The sequence below is a fragment of the Delphinus delphis genome, chromosome 10 (assembly GCF_949987515.2).
Source record: "Delphinus delphis chromosome 10, mDelDel1.2, whole genome shotgun sequence".
NCBI lineage: Eukaryota > Metazoa > Chordata > Mammalia > Artiodactyla > Delphinidae > Delphinus > Delphinus delphis.
The window spans coordinates 55,352,431-55,375,412 of NC_082692.2; the positions used below are offsets into that span (position 1 = coordinate 55,352,431).

The following is a 22,982-nucleotide window of genomic DNA, read 5'->3' on the forward strand; positions in this document are numbered from 1 at the left end:
TCCCTATCCCACCCCTCTAGGTGGTCACAAAGCACCGAGCTGATCTCCCTGTGCTATGCGGCTGCTTCCCACTAGCTAGCTATTTTACATTTGGTAGTGTATATATGTCCATGCCACTCTCTCACTTTGTCCCAGCTTATCCTTCCCCCTCCCCATATCCTCAAGTCCATTCTCTACATCTGCATGATTATTCCTGTCCTGCCCCTAGGTTCTTCAGAACCTTTTTTTTTTTTTGAGATTCCATGTATATGTGTTAGCATACAATATTTATTTTTCTCTTCCTGACTTACTTCACTCTGTATGACAGTCTATAGCTCCATCCACCTCACTACAAATAACTCAATTTCGTTTCTTTCTATGGCTGAGTAATATTCCATTGTATATATGTGCCACATCTTCTTTACCTATTCATCTGTTGATGGACATTTAGGTTGCTTCCATATCCTGGCTATTGTAAATAGAGCTGCAATGAACATTGTGGTACATGACTCTTTTTTGAATTATGGTTTTCTCAGGGTATATGCCCAGTAGTGGGATTGCTGCGTCATATGGTAGTTCTCTTTTTAGTTTTTTAAGGAACCTACATACTGTTCTCCATAGTGGCTATATCAGTTTACGTTCCCACCAACAGTGCAAGAGGGTTCCCTTTTCTCCACAACCTCTCCAGCATTTATTGTGTGTAGATTTTTTGATTATGGCCATTCTGACTGGTGTGAGGTGATACCTCATTGTAGTTTTGATTTGCATTTCTCTAATCATTAGTGATGTTGAGCATTCTTTCATGTGTTTGTTAGCAATCTGTATATCTTCTTTGGAGAACTGTCTATTTAGGTCTTCTGTGCATTTTTGGATTGGTTTGTTTGTTTTTTTGATATTGAGCTGCATGAGCTACTTGTAAATTTTGGAGATTAATCCTTTGTCAGTTGCTTCATTTGTAAATATTTTCTCCCATTCTGAGGGTTGTCTTTTCGTCTTGTTTATGGTTTCCTTTGCTGTGCAAAAGCTTTTAAGTTTCATGAGGTCCCATTTGTTAATTCTTGTTTTTACTTCCATTTCTCTAGGAGGTGGGTCAAAAAGGATCTTGCTGTGATTTATGTCATAGTGTTCTGCCTATGTTTTCTCACAAGGGTTTTATAGTTTCTGGCCTTACATTTACGTCTTTAATCCATTTTGAGTTTATTTTTGTGTATGGTGTTAGGGAGTGTTCTAATTTCACTCTTTTAACATGTAGCTGTCCAGTTTTCCCAGCACCACTTATTGAAGAGGCTGCCTTTTCTCCATTGTATGTTCTTGCCTCCTTTATCAAAAATAAGGTGACCATATGTGTGGGGTTTATCTCTGGGCTTTCTATCTTGTTCCATTGATCTATATGTCTTTTTTTGTGCCAGTACCATACTGTCTTGATTACTGTAGCTTTGTAGTATAGTCTGAAGTCCAGGAGCCTGATTCCTCCAGCTCCATTTTTCTTTCTCAAGATTGCTTTGGTTATTCGGGGTCTTTTGTGTTTCCATACAAGTTGTGCAATTTTTTGTTCTAGTTCTGTGAAAAATGCCATTGGTAGTTTGATAGGGATTGCATTGAATCTGTAGATAGCTTTGGGTAGTAGAGTCATTTTCACAATGTTCATTCTTCCAATCCAAGAACATGGCATATCTCTCCATCTGTTTGTATCATCTTTAATTTCTTTCATCAGTGTCTTATAGTTTTCTGCATACAGGTCTTTTGTCTCCTTAGGTAGGTTTATTCCTAGGTATTTTATTCTTTTTGTTGCAATGGTAAATGGGAGTGTTTCCTTAATTTCCCTTTCAGATTTTGCATCATTAGTGTATCGGAATGCAAGAGATTTCTGTGCATTAATTTTGTATCCTGCTCCTTTACCAAATTCATTGATTAGCTCTAGTAGTTTTCTGGTAGCATCTTTAGGATTCTCTATGTATAGTATCATGTCATCTGCAAACAGTGACAGCTATACTTCTTCCTTTCCAGTTTGGATTCCTTTTATTTCTTTTTCTTTTCTGATTGCTGTGGCTAAAACTTCCAAAACTATGTTTAATAATAGTGGTGAGAGTGGGCAACCTTATCTTGTTCCTAATCTTAGTGGAAATGGTTTCAGTTTTTCACCTTTGAGAATGATGTTGGCTGTGGGTTTGTCATATGTAGTCTTTATCATGTTGAGTTAAATTCCCTCTATGCCTACTTTCTGGAGAGTTTTTATCATAAATGGGTGTTGAATTTTGTCGAAAGCTTTTTCTGCATCTATTGAGATGATCATATGGTTTTTCTCCTTCACTTTGTTAGTATGGTGTATCACATATTAATTTGTGTATATTGAAGAATCCTTGCATTCCTGGGATAAACCCCACTTGATCATGGTGTATGATCCTTTAACTGTGCTGTTGGATTCTGTTTGCTAGTATTTTGTTGAGGATTTCTGCATCTATGTTCATCAGTGATATTGGCCTGTAATTTTCTTCCTTTGTGACATCTTTTTCTGGTTTTGGTATCAGGGTGATGGTGGCCTTGTAGAATGAGTGTGAGTGTTCCTCCCTCTGCTATATTTTGGAAGAGATTGAGAAGGATCGGTGTTAGTTCTTCTCTAAATGTTTGATAGAATCCGCCTGTGAAGCCATCTGGTCCTGGGCTTTTGTTTGTTGGAAGATTTTTAATCACAGTCTCAATTTCAGTGCTTGTGATTGGTCTGTTCATATTTTCTGTTTCTTCCTGCTTCAGTCTGGGAAGGTTATACCTTTCTAAGAATTTGTCCATTTCTTCCAGGTGTCCATTTTATTGGCATAGAGTTGCTTGTAGTAGTCTCTTAGGATGCTTTGTATTTCTGTGGTGTCTGTTGTAACTTCTCCTTTTCCATTTCTAATTTTATTGATTTAAGTCCTCTCCCTCTTTTTCTTGATGAGTCTGGCTAATGGTTTATCAATTTTATTTATCTTCTCAAAGAACCAGCTTTTAGTTTTATTGATCTTTGCAATTGTTTTCTTTGTTTCTATTTCATTTATGTCTGCTCTGATCTTTATGATTTCTTTCCTTCTGCTAACTTTGGGTTTTGTTTGTTCTTCTTTCTCTAGTTCCTTTAGGTGTAAGGTTAGATTGTTTACTTGAGATTTTTCTTGTTTCTTGAGGTAGGCTTGTATAGCTATAAACTTCCCTCTTAGAACTGCTGTTGCTGCATCCCATAGGTTTTGGATCGTCGTGTTTTCATTATCATTTGTCTCTAGGTATTTTTTGATTTCCTCTTTGATTTCTTCAGTGATCTCTTGGTTATTTAGTAACGTATTGTTTAGCCTCCATGTGTTTGTGCTTTTTACTTTTTTTTCCCTGTAATTGATTTCTAATCCCATAGCATTGTGGTCAGAAAAGATGCTTGATATGATTTCAATTTTCTTAAATTTACTAAGGCTTGATCTGTGACCCAAGATGTGATCTATCCAGAGAATGTTCCGTGCACACTTGAGAAGAAAGTGTAATCTGCATTTTTTGGATGGAATGTCCTATATATATCAATTAAATCTATCTGGTCTATTGTGTCACTTAAAGCTTGTGTTTCCTTATTAATTTTCTGTTTGGATGATCTGTCCATTGGTGTAAGTGAGGTGTTAAAGTCCCCCACTATTATTGTGTTACTGTCGATTTCCTCTTTTATCGTTGTTAGCAGTTGCCTTATGTATTGAGGTGCTCCTATGTTGGGTGCATATATATTTATAATTGTTATATCTTCTTCTTGGATTGACCCCTTGATCATTATGTAGTGTCCTTCCTTGTCTCTTGTAAAATTCTTTATTTTAAAGTCTATTTTATCTGATATGAGTATAGCTATTCCAGCTTTCTTTTGATTTCCATTTGCATGGAATATCTTTTTCCATCCCTCACTTTCAGTCTGTATGTGTCCCTAGGTCTGAAGTGGGTCTCTTGTAGACAGCATATATATGGGTCTTGTTTTTGTTTCCATTCAGCAAGCCTGTGTCTTTTGGTTGGACCTTTTAATCCATTCATGTTTAAGGTAATTATCAATATGTATGTTCCTATTACCATTTTCTTCATTGTTTTGGGTTTGTTTTTGTAGGTTCTTTTCTTCTCTTGTGTTTCCCACTTAGAGAAGTTCCTTCAGCATTTGTTGTAGAGCTGGTTTGGTGGTGCTGAATTCTCTTAGCTTTTCCTTGTCTGTAAAGCTTTTGATTTCTCCATCGAATCTGAATGAGATCCTTGCCAGGTAGAGTAATCTTGGTTGTAGGCTCTTCCCTTTCATGACTTTAAGTATATCATGCCACTCCCTTCTGGCTTGTAGAGTTTCTGCTGAGAGATCAGCTGTTAACCTTATGGGAGTACCCTTGTATGGTATTTGTCATTTTTCCCTTGCTGCTTTCAATAATTTTTCTTTGTCTTTAATTCTTGCCAATTTGATTACTATGTGTCTCGGCGTGTTTCTCCTTGGGTTTATCCTGTATGGGACTCTCTGTGCTTCCTGGACTTGGGTGGCTATTTCCTTTCCCATGTTAAGGAAGTTTTTGACTATAATCTCTTCAAATATTTTCTTTTGTCCTTTCTCTCTCTCTTCTCCTTCTGGGACCCCTATAATGTGAATGTTGTTGCGTTTAATGTTCTCCCAGAGGTCTCCTAGGCTGTCTTCATTTCTTTTCATTCTTTTTTCTTTATTCTGTTCCACAGCAGTGAATTCCACTATTCTGTCTTCCAGGTCACTTATCCATTCTTCTGCCTCAGTTATTCTGCTATTGATTCCTTCTACTGTAGTTTTCATTTCAGTTATTGTATTGTTCATCTCTGTTTGTTTGTTCTTTAATTCTTCTAGGTCTTTGTTAAACATTTCTTGCATCTTCTCGATCTTTGCCTCCATTCTTTTTCCGAGGTCCTGGATCATCTTTACTATCCTTATTCTGAATTCTTTTTCTGTAATGTTGCCTATCTCCACTTCATTTAGTTGTTTTTCTGGGGTTTTATCTTGTTCCTTCATCTGGTACATAGCCCTCTGCCTTTTCATCTTGTCTATCTTTCTGTGAATGTGGTTTTTTTCCCACAGGCTGCAGGATTGTAGTTCTTCTTACTTCTGCTGTGTGCACTCTCATGGATGAGGCTATCTAAGAGGTTTGATGGGAGCAACTGGTGGTGGGTAGAGCTGACTGTTGTTCTGAAAAATGTGTATCTTAATGAATTTTTTTATACATTTATTTATTTTATTTTTGCCTGCATTGCGTCTTCATTACTGCGTGCAGGCTTTCTCTAGTTGCGGCGAGTGGGGGCTACTCTTCGTTGCAGTGTGTGGGCTTCTCATTGGGGTGGCTTCTCTTGTTGCGGAGCACGGGCTCTAGGTGTGCGGGCTTCAATAGTTGTGGTGCATGGGCTGTAGAGTGCAGGGTCAGTAGTTGTGGCTCACAGGGTCAGTTGCTCTGCGGCATGTGGCATCTTCCTGGACCAGGGCTAAAACCCATGTCCCCTGCATTGGCAGGAGGATTCTTAACCACTGCACCACCAGGGAAGCCCCTATCTTAATGAATTGTTATAAAGTAAATACCCATATATCCACCATTCAGGCCATAAAATAAAATTTTGCCAATACCCTAGAAGTCTATACCAACATTCTCACCCCCCAGCTTATACTCCCCTTCCTGATCACAATGCTGCCTTTCCCTCCTAGAGAGATCCATAATTCTGAGTTCTGTGTACATAACTTGCTTTCTTTCAAATAATAATGTTATCGGGAACTCCCTAGCAGTTCAGTGGTTAGGACCCAGTGCTTTCACTGCCTGGGGCCCAGGTTCAACTCCTGGTTGGGGAACTAAGAGCCCACAAGACGTGTGGCAAAAAAAAAAAAAAAAAGTTATCATTTAAATATGCATCCCAAAACACAGTCTAGTTTTGCTTATTTTAAGCTTCATATAAATAGAAGAATATAGTATATATTATATCTGACCTCATTTGCTCAATATTATATTTTGAAATTCATGTTGTTGCATGAGGCTGCAGCTCATTCATTTTCATTGCTGTATTCCATCAGATGAATCTAATACAATGTATTTAGCCCTCTACTGCTGATGCGTATTTACGTTATTTCCAGTTTTTGCTACTGTGAGTAATGCTGCTATAAAATATCCTTGTCTTGGAGATTTGTAGAAGAATTTTTTATGGGTTACTAGTATAGCATTGTTAAAATCTCCCACCAGCGTTGCAAATTTCTCTTTGAAGAAAAAGTCTGACAACTTTTGCTTTAGACATATGGAGGTAGTTTTTTGGTACGTACACATTTAGAATTGTTCATTCATCCTGATGACTTGAACATTTTGTCAGCATGAAGTGGCTGTCTCTAATGCTTTTTGACCTAAATTCTGTTTTTTTGTTTTTTGTTTTGGCTGCATTGGGTCTTCATGGCTGCACCCGGGTTTTCTCTAGTTGCAGTGAGCAGGGGCTACTCTTCATTGCGGCGCACGGGCTTCTCATTGCAGTGGCTTCTCTTTTTGCGGAGCACGGGTTCTAGGTGCGCAGGCTCAGTAGTTGTGGCTCGCGGGCTATAGAGTGCAGGCTCAGTAGTTGTGGCACATGGGCTTAGTTGCTCCGCTGCATGTGGGATCTTCCTGGACCAGGGCTCGAACTCATGTCCCCTGCACTGGCAGGCAGATTCTCAACCACTGCTCCACTAGGGAAGCCCCTAAATTCTGTTCTGTATGATGTTACTAAAGCGAGACCAGCTTTCTTTCTTTCTTCCTTTCTTTTTTCTTTCGGCCATGCCATGTGGCTTGTGGGATCCTACTTCTCCAGCCAGGGATCAAACCCAGGCCCATTGCAGTGAAAGCAGTGAGTCTCAACCACTGCACTGCCAGGAAATTCCCCTCTTTCATTTTTTAAATTGTGGTAAAATACACATAATGTAAAATTTGCACTTTAGCCATTTTAAAATGTACAACTCAGTGGCATAAAGTACATTCACAATCACCACTATCTCATTTCAGAACTTTTTCAATCTTCCAAACAGAAACTCTATACCCATTAAACAACAACTGCCCCTCCCCCTTTCCCCTCGGCCCCTGGTAACCACTATTCTACCTTGTCTTTATGAATTTGAGTGTTCTAGGTACCTCACACAAGTGGAATCATACAACCTTTGTCCTTTGGTGCCTGGCTTATTTCACTTGTTTTTGGAGCTTTAAACAAACTTGCTATAAGACATCATCTTCATATAAATGTACTAAGCAAGAGATTTAAAAAAAAACAAAATAAAACACCCACTGAGCGTAAGGCCCTGTGGTAAAGCAAAGATAAATAAACCACTGTCCCTACAGCGGAGGGCATGATGGATTGTGAGATGAGTGGCGTGTGGTCTTCCTTTTGCTTGACCTCAGCTGCTGTAAAGAGAAGTCTGTGTATGACATTTAGATGCCACTGAAGTTGCATCCCTAAGCGTGCGGGGCCAGAGCTGTTTTCGCTTGATGGAGGTAAATCCCGAGTCCACTGCCCAGGTGTAGTTGCTTGCTCCGGCCTCACGGTGGCACATTTCCAAAGCAGCAAGGGTGCTCCTACCAGGGGAGGAAACAAACCCCTTCCCAAGTGTGGTGGCCGTGATCAGGATGCTGCAAGAGCTTTCTTCTTCTCATGACGCCACCTCCGTTGTCCCTACACAACCCTCACCCCACAGTCCCCCTTTACACAGTCACTGCCTTTCACCTGCGGTCTTAACATTTCCCCCTGCCATCCTCACCGTCACAGCCCACCAGGGCTGTCCTTTGAGCCCTCAGTTTCATTTCTGGATTGTTCTTCTTTTGCTCCTCCCTCTGCCATATGAGAATCAGTTTCCACATTGAATTGCAAATTTCTTGGCAAAATCCTGCTGAACTTTTTTTGTTTGCCCCACTCCTAAGCTCTTAAGATGAGACACTCGTTGTCACAAATACCAACTTGGAACTATAGTCAGCAGCTTCGAGAGGAGGGGCTCGTTACGGACATGTATTGTTTACTCATTCATTCCACAAGCATTGTGTCACTAAGTGTCAGGGAGCTAGCAGCACAGAACCAACAAGATAAAATCCTAGGGTTCAAGGTATGTGCTGTCCAGGGGTAAATAACAAGTAAACTGTTATAAAACAATGTGGTAAGGGCTGTAAGAGAGAATAAGCGGCAGTGAGCAGGAAGTGCTGAAGACGGGGAGGTGGGCCTGGTGGATGGCCAGCTTAGGCTTCCATGGGAAGTGAGGATGGAGATGAGTCATCCAGAGACTTTTGGAGTTTACCAGATGGAAGAGGGCAGCAAGGCCATATCAGGCTGCAAAAATAGCCCCTGAAAACAACATTATTTCCTCATGCTTGTCTGGAGTTCAAGAGGTCAGGGCAAACCACGTGTGGGGAGCTCCCTGGTTGCCTCGGCTTGCCAACTGGATCTGGCAGGGGTGTTCAGTTTTATTAGTGATGATAAGTGTGGCTAATCTATCTGGCCCGTATTGCTGCTCTCTCTCAGTAGTTTTCATCTCTTGCGCACTACCAGTTGCCCCGCCGTCCACTCTAGCCTCCAGTTTACATTACTGAGAAATGGTCTGGTATGGAAAATCGCTGTGGTCCCTGTCGGAACAGCTTTCTCACAAGTTGGGCTCAGTGAGAACTGGCCAGATGGCCATGGCTGCCATTGGGATAGGTGCCTGCCCACCCTTGTCCAAGTAACTGTGTCCAGGGTTGGGATCTTGTTGTACAAACCATGGCCAGTTGTCCCAGAGGAAGCAGCCCCAACTGGTTTATTAGCAAGTTGCTGAGGGCAGGACAGTTGTCCCCTGCTTCTTCAAAGGCAAGGTTTCCCAGTCTTGGCACTATTGACATTTTGGGCTGTGTAATTCTTTGTCGTGGGGGACTGACCTATGCATTGTAGGATGTTTAGCTGCATCCCTTCCCCCTCTCAATGAGTTATGATAAGTAAAAATGTCTCCTGGGAGAAAACTCATCCCTGGTTGAGAACCACTGTTCTAAGGGGATAGGAGACTTCAGGATTGGTCCTTTCAGGTGGATGTAGTCAGTGGTCAGGACTGTGAGAATGAAGTCTACTGCATATATACCTGCCTCTACAGGGCTGGCTCAGAGGCTGAGAGGAGCAGCTTCTGCTGTGGACAGGGATCTGAATGGAGCATTGGTGGGTTCAGATGTGAACAGCTATGCTCAGAGTGGGGAAACCAAGACAGAGTATTGTGTGTGTGTGTGTGCATGTGTGTGTGTGTGTGTAGCTGCATGGATTTGAATGAGCATGTGCTTTGGTTTACTCTGTGTACATATTTCTGAGAATGTGCAGTTCTCAGTGTGGGTGTACGTATATGCATGAGGACATAGATATCTGTGTGTTTTGAGGTTGGACTGTACATAGTCCACACTGCCCCTCCTCCTGTGTTATCAAGATAAATTAGTGTCATATATGAGACTTAATTGGTACTCTCAGTACGCTAAGATTCAGCTCTACTGAAGTTGAAATGAAACTTGGTTTGGAGTGGTTTTTCCTATTGTGTAGACCTGTCTATCTCTAGACATAAGTATTGTGTAATGAATGGGTGTTAACCCCAATGGTCTCCAATGACATCATGCTTCAGCACCAGAATCCAGGGTGGACTGAACTCAGGGTCCAAGAAGCACAGTCAAGTCCATTCTGAGTTCATCTGTGTTCTAGAGACTAGAGTCTCAGCACTTTGACCAACTGGTTGTACAACAAACCAGTTAACCTTTCATTTCTTTAATTTCCCTTCTTGTAAAGTGGAGTTAATTAATATGCTTCTTAGGGGACTCTCTTGAGAACAACTTACATTATCATAAAGACTTAAAAAAATAGTGCTACATAAATGTTGAGTGAAAATAAATTGTTCTTCCTCATTATATAAGCTCCTCCCTTAAAAAGTCAGCTGACGTTTATTTATGTACTCTGTGTTCCTGCTACTTTATCTAAATATTTGTCTTTCTTTCTTGGTTAGCTATGTGGATTGGGTCTGTATCTTCATTTGGTATAGTGGCCATTGTGGCCACTAGTGACTCAATTGTCATTCGTGTTCATGATGTTTTTGACAGTGATGATTCTGTCCTGCCTAATTCCCCAGATCATCAATCAATTTGAAATGAGTTCTTGGACACTTTCAAGAGAGAAGAGCTTGTATTCTTTCAACCAACCAACCAACCAACCAACCAACCACATGTGAAAAGCAGAAAGATATGTGGGTCAAGACTCTGGCCCTGAAAACACGGTAGTAAGGGACAAGGCACAGACTTGGAGGAGAGAGACCCATGGATGCTCTTGCCAGGTGACTTTCCTGCTCATTTAAATTAATACTATTTTTTTTCCCTCCAACTCTATTGAGGTACAATTGACAGATAAAATTGTTTATATTTAAAGTGTACAACATGATGATTTAATATACACATACTTTGTGAAATGATTACCACAATGAACACATCCATCACCTTATGTAGTCACCGTGTGTGTGTGTGTGTGTGTGTGTGTTTCTGTGTGTGTGTGTGTGTGTGTGTGTGTGTGTGTGGTGAAAATGTTTAAGATCTATTCTGTTAGCAAATTTCAAGTGGTCATTGTGGGTTTTCTTTCTTTTCTTTTCTTTTCTTTTTTGGCCACACTGCATGGCTTACGGAATCTTAGTTCCCTGAACAGGGATTGAACCCGCGCCCTTGGCGGCAAAAGCTCAGAGTCCTAACCACTGGACCACAAGGGAATTTCCTCAAGTTTTCAGTATAGTATAGTTAGTTATAGTCATCATGCTATACATTGTATCGCCAGAACTTATTCATCTTATGGAGGCTTATATCCCTTGACCAGCATCTCACCATTTCCCCCTCTCTAGCCCCTGGTAACCACCATTCTACTCTCTGTTTCTATGGGATTGGCTTTTTTTTACTTTTGATTCCACATATAACTAAGATCATACAGTATTTGTCTTTTTCTGTGAAGCTTATTTCACCTAGCATAATGTCCTCTAGGTTCATCCATGGTTTTTGCAAATGGTAAGATTTCCTTCTTTCTCATGGCTGAATACTATTCCATTATACTCTATCCACGTATGTATGTATCTATCTATCTCATTTTCTATATCCATTCCCTATCTTGGCTATTGTGAATAATGCTGCAATGAAAATGAGAGTACAGATATCTCCACAACGGACTGATTTCATTCCTTTTGGATAAATATCCAGAAGTGAAATTGCTGGATCATACAGTTCTCTTTTTAAGTTTTTTGAGGAAACTCCATACTGTTTTCCAAGGTGGCTGCACCAGCTTACATTCCCACCAACATTGCACAAGGGTTCCCTTTTCTCCACATCCTTGCCAACACTTGTTATCTCTTGTCTTTCTGATGATAGCTATTCTAACAGGTGAGGGGTGATATCTTACTGTAATTTTGATTTGCATTTCCCTGATGATTATTGACGTTGAGCACCTTTTCACGTACCCATTGGTCATTTGTTCGTGGCTTTTTTCAATAAATACTACTACACTATCTGCAGTTGGTTGAATACGTGGAGGCAGAACCTCGGATATGGAGGAACCTCGGATATGCAGGAACCTCGGATATGAGGGCCAACTATAAGTTATACGTGGATTTTTGACTATGCGGAGGGTCAGTGCCCCTAACACCTGTATTGTTCACGGGTCAACTGTAGATATTTATTTATTTATTTTGGCCGTGCTGCGCGGCACGCAGGATCTTAGTTCCCCAACCAGGGATTGAACCTGTGCCCCCTGCAGTGGAAGTGTAGAGTCTTAACCACTGGACTACCAGCGAAGTCCCCTGTAGTTATTTTTAATACTTTCGTTCTTTAACCTTTATACTAGAATTAAATGATTAACACACCACTATGTTACAGTATTAAAGTATTCTGAATTTGATTATACACTTACTTGTATTTTATATGCTCATATTCCTAAGTAGCATCCTTTCATTTCAGCTTTAGGAATACCTTTCAGCATTTCTTGTAGGGCAGGTCTATTGGCAATGAATGCCCTTGGCTTTTGTGTGCCTGGCAAAGGGTTTATCTTTCCTTTGTTGCTAAAGGACAGGCAGCTTTGCTGGGTAAAGTGTTCTTGGTTGGCAGTTTTTTCTTTCAGCACTTTTATGTATCACCCCACTCTCTCATGGACTGCAAAATTTCTGCTGATAGCCTGTTGAGGGTTCCTTTGTATGTGAGATTCTTTTTTTTCTCTTGCTGCTTTAAAAATTCTCTCTTTGTCTTTGATTTTAGAAAGTTATATTGCAATGTGTCTTGGAGAAGATCTCTTTGGGCTGAATCTGTTTGGGGACCTATGAGCTTCATAAACTTGGATGTCCAAATCTCTCCCTAGATTTGGGAAGTTCTCAGCCATTATTTATTTAAATAAGCTTTCTGCTCCTTTCTCCCTTTCTTCTCCTTTGAGGACTCCAATAACATGTTGTTCTGTCTGATGGTATCCTATAATTCACATAGACTTTCTTCATTTTCATTCCCTGTGATAGCTTCTTTGCTTTCTAGAACAACAAAGTATCCCAGGATCAACCTGTACATTTCTGCCCCCAACATGGAATTAATGATTTTCTTTAAAGAGTCCTGGCTCCTTGTATAGATAGAAAGGAATGGTGTTTAGGGATCACCTCCTGGGTGTCAGGGATGTATGCTGTTATTAAACCCAGCAATAATGCATCACATCAAGGATGAAGAGAATGTACAGAGCCAGACAATAAACTACAAGTTCATACTGATATTTCCAATTTAGTTTTCAGATTATAGAATTTTCCCTAACTTCTTTGATTTTATATTTCTTTTCTCTTACACTGAAAATCTTGATTCTGAATGAATTTACTATAATTGATTATTTGCTTATTCTAACTTATACACATTACCGAGTAATAAAAATATTTCCAAGTAATATCTCTAAATACATGTTTTTAAGAATGTTTGTAAAACATACCAATATTACGTAGTAACAATAAGACTATGAAATTCAAGATTTCTCTGTTCTTTCTTTCCCTTAGGGTATATCCCTTTGGTAAACAAAACTGTGTTTTAAAGTCACGTGAAATAATTTTTGTTTGGTTGTGCTACCCACTTGATATACAGTTAAGTTCATTTGTCTCAGTATGGTTTCAATTTTAGGAACTACTCTTCAGAAATTAGATTTAATTTTTCAATTATATTAAAGGTTCCCATGGTTTCAAAGTCAAAACTATAAAACAAGGTGTATTTAAAGAAGCCTAGCTTCCCTATCTTTCCCCTCTACTCTGTTCCTCCTTATAAGTAACCACTTGTCTTAGTTTTTGGTTTTCCTTCCATTGCTTCAGAAAATATAAGCAAATGCATAAAAATATCCACCTCTTGTTATTACTCTAAAGGTAGCATACTATAAACACTTTTTCCCACTTAATAGTATTTTCTGCCCACTAGCCCATAGTGTTTTATCCTAGTGATCCTCCTCATGACTCAGTGCACAGTTCTCTATGGTGTGAATATATTATGGTTTATTCAATCATTCTCTATTAATGTACATCTGGTTCCCTCATTCTTAATCCTGAGCGGATAACCATCTGAGGAAAATCCATAACAAGGAAAACAAAACAAAAAACAGAAACAGAAAAAGGAACCTGGAAAACAGAGCCTATGTAGAGAAAACAAAAACTACTATATCTGCAGGGAAATTAGAAAAGTTATGTAACCATGGAAAAGAGAACAGGGTACTCCAATGAAGGAATGCTTACAGAATAAGAAAGAGCTCTTGGAAAAATCAAAGTGTGGAATCAGAAATTTAAAAAAATAAAAAACCAAAAACTTCATTAAGAAGGATCAGAAGATAAAGTTGAGGAAAGCTCTCAGAAATTAGAGCAAAAAACCAAAAAACCAAAACCCCATACAGATGGAAAATAGGAGAGAAGTGATTTGAAAATCAGGGGACTACGTCATAGAGATCAGTCCTGGAAGTCCAATATTTGAATAATAGGAATTCCTAAAAGAGAGAACAGGGAAAATGGAGGAGAAGAAATAACAAAATTATTTAAGATAACTTCCAGGAACCAAAGAGCTTGAGTTTCAAGACTGAAAGAACTCACTCAGTATACAGTGGATGGATGAATAGGCTTGCATCACAGAATATCATTGTACAACTTCAAAACATTGGGGAGAAAAAGAAGATTTTTTTAGATTTCTTAAAATTAAAAAAAAAAAGAGGTCACATAAGATGAGTAATTGGATGTTTTCAGAATTTGCAACAGCAGAAGTGGAAGCTAGTGGTCATTGGAGTAATAGCCTCAAAGTCCTGAAGGAAAATGATTTCCAACCTAGAATTTTATACCCAGCCAAACTGCATTGAGGGTGAAGGTTTTCAGACAAGCACAATCTAAAAAAACAGAAATTACCCAATGATGCATAAAACTGGAAAAAAAAACCCAATAAGAGCAGAATGTTATTTACAGACACAAACACAGCCATCAAAACAATCAGCTAACAGAGGTAAAAGTGGTTGCCCCTGGGAATAGACCATATGGGAGGGGGGAATTCTCTTTCAACTGTGAGAATGAGTAATTTTGATAAAAATAGCAGATAAAAAATATCAGAGAGAGAAGAAACAATTTTTTAAAAAAAGATGACTTTTGAGAACTGTTTTAAGTTGATGTGACTGTTTTGAAGACTATGATAAAAGATACAGAGGAAGAAGTATGACTCTGAGATGTTTATGGAAACTGGTTAAAGCATCAAAGTTTAGAAGCACCTTTTAAACCATCTGCACTCACCAATCTCCTGGCTTGCCCTCCTTTATTTAAGAACCTGACTAGGCCTTCTGGAAAAAGAGACTCCTTTCAGTTGGTTAAAAAAAAAAAAAAAAAAAAAAAAAAAAAAACAAGAGAGAGAGAGACATGCTGGAAGAGGTGGCTTGGGTCTTTCCTAAATACAGAACTGGGAGATGTTGGGAAAAACATTGAAGAAAGGATATGTCAACTTTCTTAAAAGTGAAAGGACCAGTGATGCCAGGGAAATGCCAAATAACTCCAATGATTTGGAGAGTAATAGTGTTTCCCAAATTTATTTCATGTTATAATCACCAGGGGAGCCTTTAAAAATCCTGAGGCCCATATCATACCGCATACCAATTAAATCAGACTAAGTAGGAGTAGGGGCCAGACATCAGTATTTTTTTTCTTTTTTTTTTTTTGGCCATGCCGGGGGACTTGCAGGATCTTAGTTCCCCCACCTGGGCCCTCAGCAGTGAAAGCATGGAGTCCTAATCACTGGACCACCAGAGAATTCCCCGACATCAGTATTTTTTCAAAGACCCTCAGGTGATTCCTGTGTGCAGTTAAGTTTGGGAACCATTGGGGTAGAGTGTGTGCATGAGGAGGATAAGACTGAAAGGATAGGGTAAAATTGTGAAGGGTCTCAAATGCCCAGCTACTAGAGGGCAATGGAGGTGCCACTGAAAGCTTTTGAACTGGAAGTGATGCAGTGCGGTATATGGGGAGATTAATACATAGAAGAAGTGGGAGGAGGTGAGTTCCAGAAGCACGGAGAACACTGGCTAGACTGATAGTCTAGTTCTTAAAGTCAGAGGAAGCAGCACAGAGAAGTATGCAGGCTGTGTATTGGTGTGTCCACGGGTCACCAAGTCCTCCCTGCCTCATTGGAAACTACTTGTTCCTCTCTCTCAAGCTCCATGGGGCCCGTCTGGTGTGGTGGTCCCCCAGATGGGTGGGAAAACCACCAGGAGGCAGTGTCGGCCAAAGCCCGGCCCAAGAGAGGGCGGCGGACTCTGCTCTCTGATTGGGCCAGATCCCCGGCGTGGAGGAAAGTGATCCCCGTCCCGGAGAAGTTGAGGACCAAGCAGGGGCGGTGGGTAAGGAGGCTGTGCAGCTTTTTGCGCCAACAACCGAAGGGGCAATGACAGCCTGAGGTCGTCCTAACTGCCCCCCAACTCCTTAGGTCGTCACTGCCCTTCCTTGCTATTCCCGCCTGCGGTGAGAGGTTCACTCCTCTGCCGGCGCCATGAAAAAGCCAGTGAGGGTCTAGAAGTCGGCGGCCTCGCCGGCCTCTTCCCACTCGAATCCCCAGGACCCCTACAATGGAGGGCCGAACGCACAGTAAGTACTCCATATGCAAGGAAAGACTCAACGGAGGCAAACAGGAAGTGGGAGCTGCTGGGCACGAGGGGCATCGACCCCGGGCTTGTCCCCCTAGTTTCTTTGTTGTCGGGGACGGGAGGCCAGGGGCAGAGGCGGGCCAAGGCCGTGGGCTGACCATTTCCTCAGTCCCCCCGACAATCGCGGCGACCCAGCTAGGGCGAGAAGTCACGGTGACCGAAACCTTTTGGAGGGGGGCTGTATGCTCGCCCGGTCCCTCGTGGTGATCGGCTCGAAGCACTCGTTTTCCAAAGGCGGCCGAGAGCCACCCCACTGGAGCGCTCGCCCGCAAGATGGGATACATCGAAACGCCTCTTTTGAACACACGGTGACAAAGACCCCCTCCCACACAGCGGCGACGTGCACGTGACAGTTTTCGGGCCGTCGCAACTACGTGGGAACTTGGAATAGGTCTGCGGCTGCACACAGCCGGGCGCCGGGGTCCCCGCACCCACACCCCGCTCGTCAGGGCCCGGGGTCCGAGCCACTGCGAGCAGGGGACACCCCCCGGGGACCCCCCCCCCCCCCCGCCGCGTCTGTCCCCCGGGAAGCGGCTCCCGAGGCGGCGGCGCCGGCCATGTGGGACCCGCGGGCAACCAGGTGCGTAGCGGCGCGGGAAGCGCGGGGAGCGCCTCCGCCTTCCGGGCCCCGCGCCTCTTTCCGGAAGGAGGCGGACCCGCGCTGGGGCCGGCTACCCCCGAGGCTGCGGTCGGGCGGGCTGCCCTCGCGCACATCCAGGTGCAGACTCGGGCCTGTTGCGCGGGGTCGGACTCGGGGGGCGGCTACGGCCTTCCAGGCGAAGCGGGACGGGGCGCGCGCTGCGACAGGACTGCGGCGGCGTGCGTCCTGCCTCGTCCCCACCCGGGCACCGAAGATGAGGCTCCCGGGCCCACCTCCCACCTCCTTCCGGGGACCCCGGGGCCGCGAATGAAAAGACCAGGGAACGCGCCCCCGGGGCACGCCTCGGGCTGGCAGGCGCCTGGGCGCAGGGCGGGATTTGTGGGGAACTTGGGAGAGTGCTGGCCACGTCCCGGCCGGAGGAGGTTGGCGATTCCAGCTCCAGGCAGGCCTCTCCCCCAGCCTGCTGGATCGTGAGCTGGGCTTGCCCGAAAGGGGCTTCACGACCCACCGTCCTCGGCTAAACGAGTGGGAGGAGGGGATTGCAGTAGGGGCCCGGGGCTCAGAAGCAGAGTCCCCAGAAGCCCAGGCTTCTGCTTCTGAGCGTTTGCAAACGCGGACTCGGAGCCCGGAGCCTGGGAGGCGCAGTCCACCCCCTCGCCGCGCGCCCACTAGGAGCCCTAGCCTGATGAAATTGTGCCTTTCTGCAGGCCCGCTCCCAGCTGGGGGCGTTTCTGTGAGGCTGCAAGCTTTGGTGCTTCGGGAGATGTGCAATTTGAAAAAAAAAATTTAAAGAGGAGAGAGAATGGGGGCCTCTGAGGTCTCTAGTCCCCAGCCCAGTTGCTTGTGGTCCAATCAGTCCATACTCGGGAAGAAAGCAGGGAGCCAAGGGCCTTTTGTTCCCAGCACCCAGGTTCTGCCCCCTGTCTGGTGCTGAGCCTCCAAGGTGGAAGACGCCTTTCTGAAGAAAGGCTGTTACCCGGATGGCTTGGTCTTTTGTAGTTCACACTGTTTTGTGCTTTATAGGAAGTACTACCTTGTAGGAGAGTCAGAAGTTTGTTTCAACTGTTTTGTAGTCAACTCTGTTTTGTAGAATTGCAGGATGGATGCTTGAGTTCTAAGCACTCTGTGCTGGCCCTTGCATCCTCCACAGGGCATGGAGGTGGGATGGGTGTGTGTGGCATTCGTCCCTAGGGTCAGATCCCTCTGCTTCAGGCCTGTGATCTTTTCAGTCTTTTCCTGATCAAGATCCACAGTAGAGAAGCACACCCACCCACATACATCTATAAGTACAAAACCGCAAGAAGAGCTTCACAGGATATTTATTCTCTCTACAGGGAGAGAGACAGTGATATTTTCTATCCTATTCTATTTTCTGATTTTTAAGAAAGCTAGTCATAATCTCTTAACTTGATTTGACAACTGACTAACCAATTCTAGGTGGCAAGCTTTCTTTGGGGCACGCCCAGAGGAGCTGAGGAGAGAGCATCAGCATTTCCCTGGGAACTAACTTTGGAAGGGATGAGCTGGTTGATGAGACATGAAGAAGGCTGAGATTCAAACTTGAGTAAGGAAATTCATACTTGAGTAAGGAGAGTATTATAGGTTGTGGCTGCAAAGGTGGGCTGAAGGGTACTTCTGGTTACTCTGGCTCCATGTGTCTGGCCCCGCCAAGCTGGCCGCCTGCCATAAGCACAGTGAGTGGGGTCTTGTGTGAGTGCTGGGGAGGTAGGGGAGTAATGGCTTCTTGCCATCATGTCTTTTTTCTTTTCTTTTCTTTTCTTTTTTGGAGGAAGAAGGAAGGAGAGTGCTGAAAGGCTGCCACGAGCTCTGGATTCATAAATTCGAAAGGGGACTCTTAAGTCTCTGCACAGAATTTCACAGCAGGGTCAGGAGCAGGGCTGTGAATATTTTATAGATGAGGAGCCTGAGGCCCATCACCTGGTAGTCATTATAGCTAATTAGTGGTAGATCTGGGGTTAGACCAAAAAGAGGCTTTGTCTTTGTGGAATTCTTAAACTTCTCATTGCTGACCAGTCCTGTTTTCCTGCACTTGCTACCAAAGTCTCATGGCTATGCTGTGTACCCTCTTATTACTTTATTTTTGCTTCTTGGGATGAAGATTCTGTTAGCAGGCAAAGTAGAGCTTGCAACCCCATGTTTGGGTGGGGAAGGTAAGTGACCCTGAGGATGTTTTTAAAAACTGAAGTGGGGTTGGGTTGTGGGCCTCTGGTCATTGTCATGGTGTTGGCATTGCTTTTATTGACCTCGAGGAACAAACAAGCTCTCCTCTGCCTTTCCAGATGAAGAAGTGGAGCTGACAAATCAGTGCCCGCCTCTGGGTTTCTAGTCAGTGACACAGCTGACCTTGGCTCCTGGCTTTTGTAATAAGTTTCCTTGAAGTGTAGCCTGAGGTTCTTAAGGCCAAGAAATCTTTGTTATGAGAAATCTTTACAAGAAAGAAGACTTTGGGGGAAATGGACAGTCTCTTTAGCAAAGATGACACTTTACGTCACTGCTGAGATTGATGGTGTGGACAGTGGCAAGGGTGGGGATAAAATTTGGGTTTAAACTTTATTTTTTATTTTTGGCCGTGACACATGGCTTGTGGGGAGTCTTAGTTCCCCGACCAGGGATTGAACCCGCGCCCTCAGTGAAAGTGTGGCGTCCTAACCACTGGACTGGCAGGGAATTCCCTGTTTGTTTTTAATATTTGTTTATTTGGTTGCGCCAGGTCTTAGTTGCAGCACGGAGCTCCTTAGTTGGGGCATGCAAACTCTTAGTTGCGGCATGCATGTGGGATCTAGTTCCCTGACCAGGGATCAAACCCGGGCCCCCTGCATTGGGAGCACGGAGTCTTAACCCCTGTACTACCAGGGGAGTTCCTCCCTGGGTTTAAACTTTAAAATAAAGGTATTGAACCAGGTAAACAGACATCTTGTGAACCCCAAAATCTCACAGTGCCCAAACCAAGAGCAGTGTTCTTCCTTTGGTTAGTGAGGTTGTCCATTCTGCCTGATCAGACTTTTTTCTTTGTTTCAAATTTCCTAAGTAAGCATTGCCTTGTTTCCTTGATTTTGTGGAAAATCTGGAAGTGTGAATGAGCCTTACCTCTGACCCCCTGACCCAGCTTACCTGATCTACTCCATCTTTCGCCTGGGCGTTGAACATCAGCATCAGTGCCCACCTGCACCCCCGTGGCACATTTGTCTGAGCTTCCGTGAGCCTGGCGAGCTGGTGGGACCTCCTGTGTGTCTGTTGGAGACAAGCCACGTCTGAGTTTAGCTATGTCTATGTTTGAAGTTCCGATGACATCTAGATTGAGATGTTTTTATCTTTTAAGCACTGAGTCCTCCGATCAATGGGGTCAGCACTTGGAAAGGGGGCGGGATTGCTAGCCTTAGAAAATGGTGATGACCTTTTGAAGGTCTGGGGGCAGAAAAATGTTCCCGTCTTCTCTTTTATGTTTTTTGGCTGGTTCTAATAATTAAATTGACATAAGAGAGTAACAGGAAAAAAACAAATTTAATTTCCTGCATATGGGAGCCCCATAAAAACATGAGACTCAAAGAAGTGACCAATACAGGAAGCTTTTATACCTTTTAGGCAAAGAAACAATACATTTGTGAAGCATTGACAAGACAAAGGGGCTTGGGGTAATAAATTGGTGAAAAAGTAACAAGGTTTGTTTACACAGCTCTCTTGGCCCTAAATTCCCTGTCTCTGGTGACAAGGATGCCTTCTACCCTCCCGGTACAGGGAGGGTGCCTTTCACATGGGAAATTTATTTTCTGCTTCCAGGGGAACAAAGGAGGGTCACAGTGTCCTTTTCGCACTGGCTGTTTGTCAAGTACCTTTAATTCGAAATAATCACTATGCCAGAGGGGCATATTATTGGGTGGCATATTCAGAGGAAACCACGCCATTTTGGGGAAAACTGCACAACAACAGAAAATATAGAGAATTATGTGCTCTACTGAGCAGCTGGATTTACTGTGAAAAATACTCTGGATCACAGCCTTGAACTGGGATGACCTTCGTGTCCACCTGCGGCCCCTGGGGCTGTCTCCTTTGGTCACCCTCGGGCCAGCTCATCCTCTGCCATCAGAGTCCACTGCACCTGGAGGCTCCAAAATTGGTGACTTCCAAGGCTTATTGGCGTCTGGGGTCTGAACTCACTGTCCAGGTACTAAGGGTCCCCGTAATCTGGCCTCAGACTTTCTCTCTAGTATACCCTTTCTTCTCCTGTCAGTATCTCACCTCTTTTTGCTTTTCTGTTTTCCAAGGCAGTTTCTCTCCTCATATACCTGAGGGCTCGTACTGGCCGATGAAAGGTGTAAACACCCAAGACCTAGGCGCTGCTAACGGGGTCAGAACAGAGGCAGTGCCAGGCAGCCCTGTGAGAAAGGGTGAGTGGACCTGCAGACAAGCCCTCCAGGAGGGTTCCCAGATCCTGAATCCTTCCCAGGACGAAGTCTGGGAGGTCAGCTTTGAGCTGTGCCCAGACAGATGGAGGGCACTTCCAGCAGGCAGATTGAGGGGCGCCAGGAGGGAGAGGGGACATTCCAGGTAAAAGGGGCAGCTTCGGGCTTCCCTGGTGGCGCAGTGGTTGGGGGTCCGCCTGCCGATGTAGGGGACACGGGTTCGTGCCCCGGTCTGGGAGGATCCCGCGTGCCGCGGAGCGGCTGGGCCCGTAAGCCATGGCCGCTGAGCCTGCGCGTCCGGAGCCTGTGCTCCGCAACGGGAGAGGCCACAACCGTGAGAGGCCCGCGTACCGCAAAAAAAAAAAAAAAAAAAAAAAAAAAAGGAGGGCAGCTTCTTATGAAGAATAATGGCGAGCACCGTTTCCTTACATACAGACTAGAGGTAATAAGACCTTGAGAGCGTGTTTGGAGGTTCTGACTGGGGAGCGAAGCTCCTTTTAAACCCTGACTGAAACGTGGTCCTCCTCTATGGGGGAAGGGCGTCGTCTTCCACCGGGCATGCGCAGGAGGCCGTGAGGGAGGAGCCGCGACAGATGTCATTTAAGGGTACAATCTTGCAACTACTAGTTTTGGAGACCTAATGCACAGCCTAGTGATTATAGTCAACAGTATTGTATATAAATCTCAAAGTTGCCAGAAGACTAGATCTTAACTGTTCTCACCACAAAAAAGAAATTATACTTGTGTGTCATAATAGAGGTATTAGCTAATGCTATGGTGGTAATCATATGGAAATAGATTAATATCGGGAATTCCCTGGGGGTCCAATGGTTAGGGCTCCATGCTTTCAGTGCAGAGAGCGTGGGTTTGATCCCTGGTCCGGGAACTAAGGTCCCACAAGCTGTGAGGAGGGGCCAAAACAAAAAGATAAATATCAAATCACAGTGTACACCTTAAACTTACAAAAGGTTATATGTCAGTTACATCTCAATAAATTTTTTTTTTTTTAAAAGAATAGTGGTGGGCTTCCCTGGTGGCGCAGTGGTTGAGAGTCCGCCTGCCGATGCAGGGGACACGGGTTCGTGTCCCAGTCCGGGAAGATCCCACATGCTGCGGAGTGGCTGGGCCCGTGAGCCATCGCCGCTGAGCCTGCGGGTCCAGAGCCTGTGCTCCGCAACGGGAGAGGCCACAACAGTGAGAGGCCCGCGTACCTCAAAAAAAAAAAAAAAAAAAAAAAGAATAGTGGTGAGCAAAAGGCCTTATGCGCACCAATGTAATAATAATGATAATAATAGTTGACTCTGTGCCAGGCTCTATATTGAGTGTATTTCATATATTTTTATTTAATCCTCGTAAAAATATTATAAGCAATCTCCATTGTACAGGTTTATCTGCACCAGAATGTAAGCTTCATGAGGACAGCAGAGGTTTGGGTCAGTCCTGCTTATTCCCATGTCCCAGCATCCAGCAGAGTGCCTTGCACACAGGAGGTGCTCAATACTTGTTGACTGGCTGAGGAAAGAGGGAGTCCAGTCATGTAGGTGATACTGTCCCTGTTTTGCACTAAGGAAACTGAGGCCCGGGGTTAAGGGAATTGGCTACCTGACACCAGGCCTGGGAGAGGCCCAGTGGAACTGGATCACAGGTTTCTGGACTTTCTCTTCTGTGAGGAGGAGAGAGACACTCCTATCCTCCCCGTGGTGCTGGCTGTGCAAAGGCATGTGCAAAGGCTGTGCAAAGGCATGTGACAGGGAGGGAGCCAGATGAATTTGGGTTCATGTGGTTACAACGTGGAGAAGGCTGGAAAGGGAAGTTGAAAG

General features: G+C 43.9%; 1 protein-coding gene across 1 annotated transcript in view; it reads left to right on the forward strand.

Annotated features, from left to right (window-relative positions):
- The first annotated feature begins 16,795 nt into the window (after window positions 1–16,795).
- Window positions 16,796–22,982, forward strand: part of TRANK1 (tetratricopeptide repeat and ankyrin repeat containing 1) — an 86,255-nt gene continuing 80,068 nt past the window's right edge. Inside the window, exon 1 of the mRNA XM_060022160.1 lies at window positions 16,796–16,858. The gene's annotated coding sequence lies outside the window, so the exon portion shown is untranslated. The remainder of the gene's footprint in view (window positions 16,859–22,982) is intronic.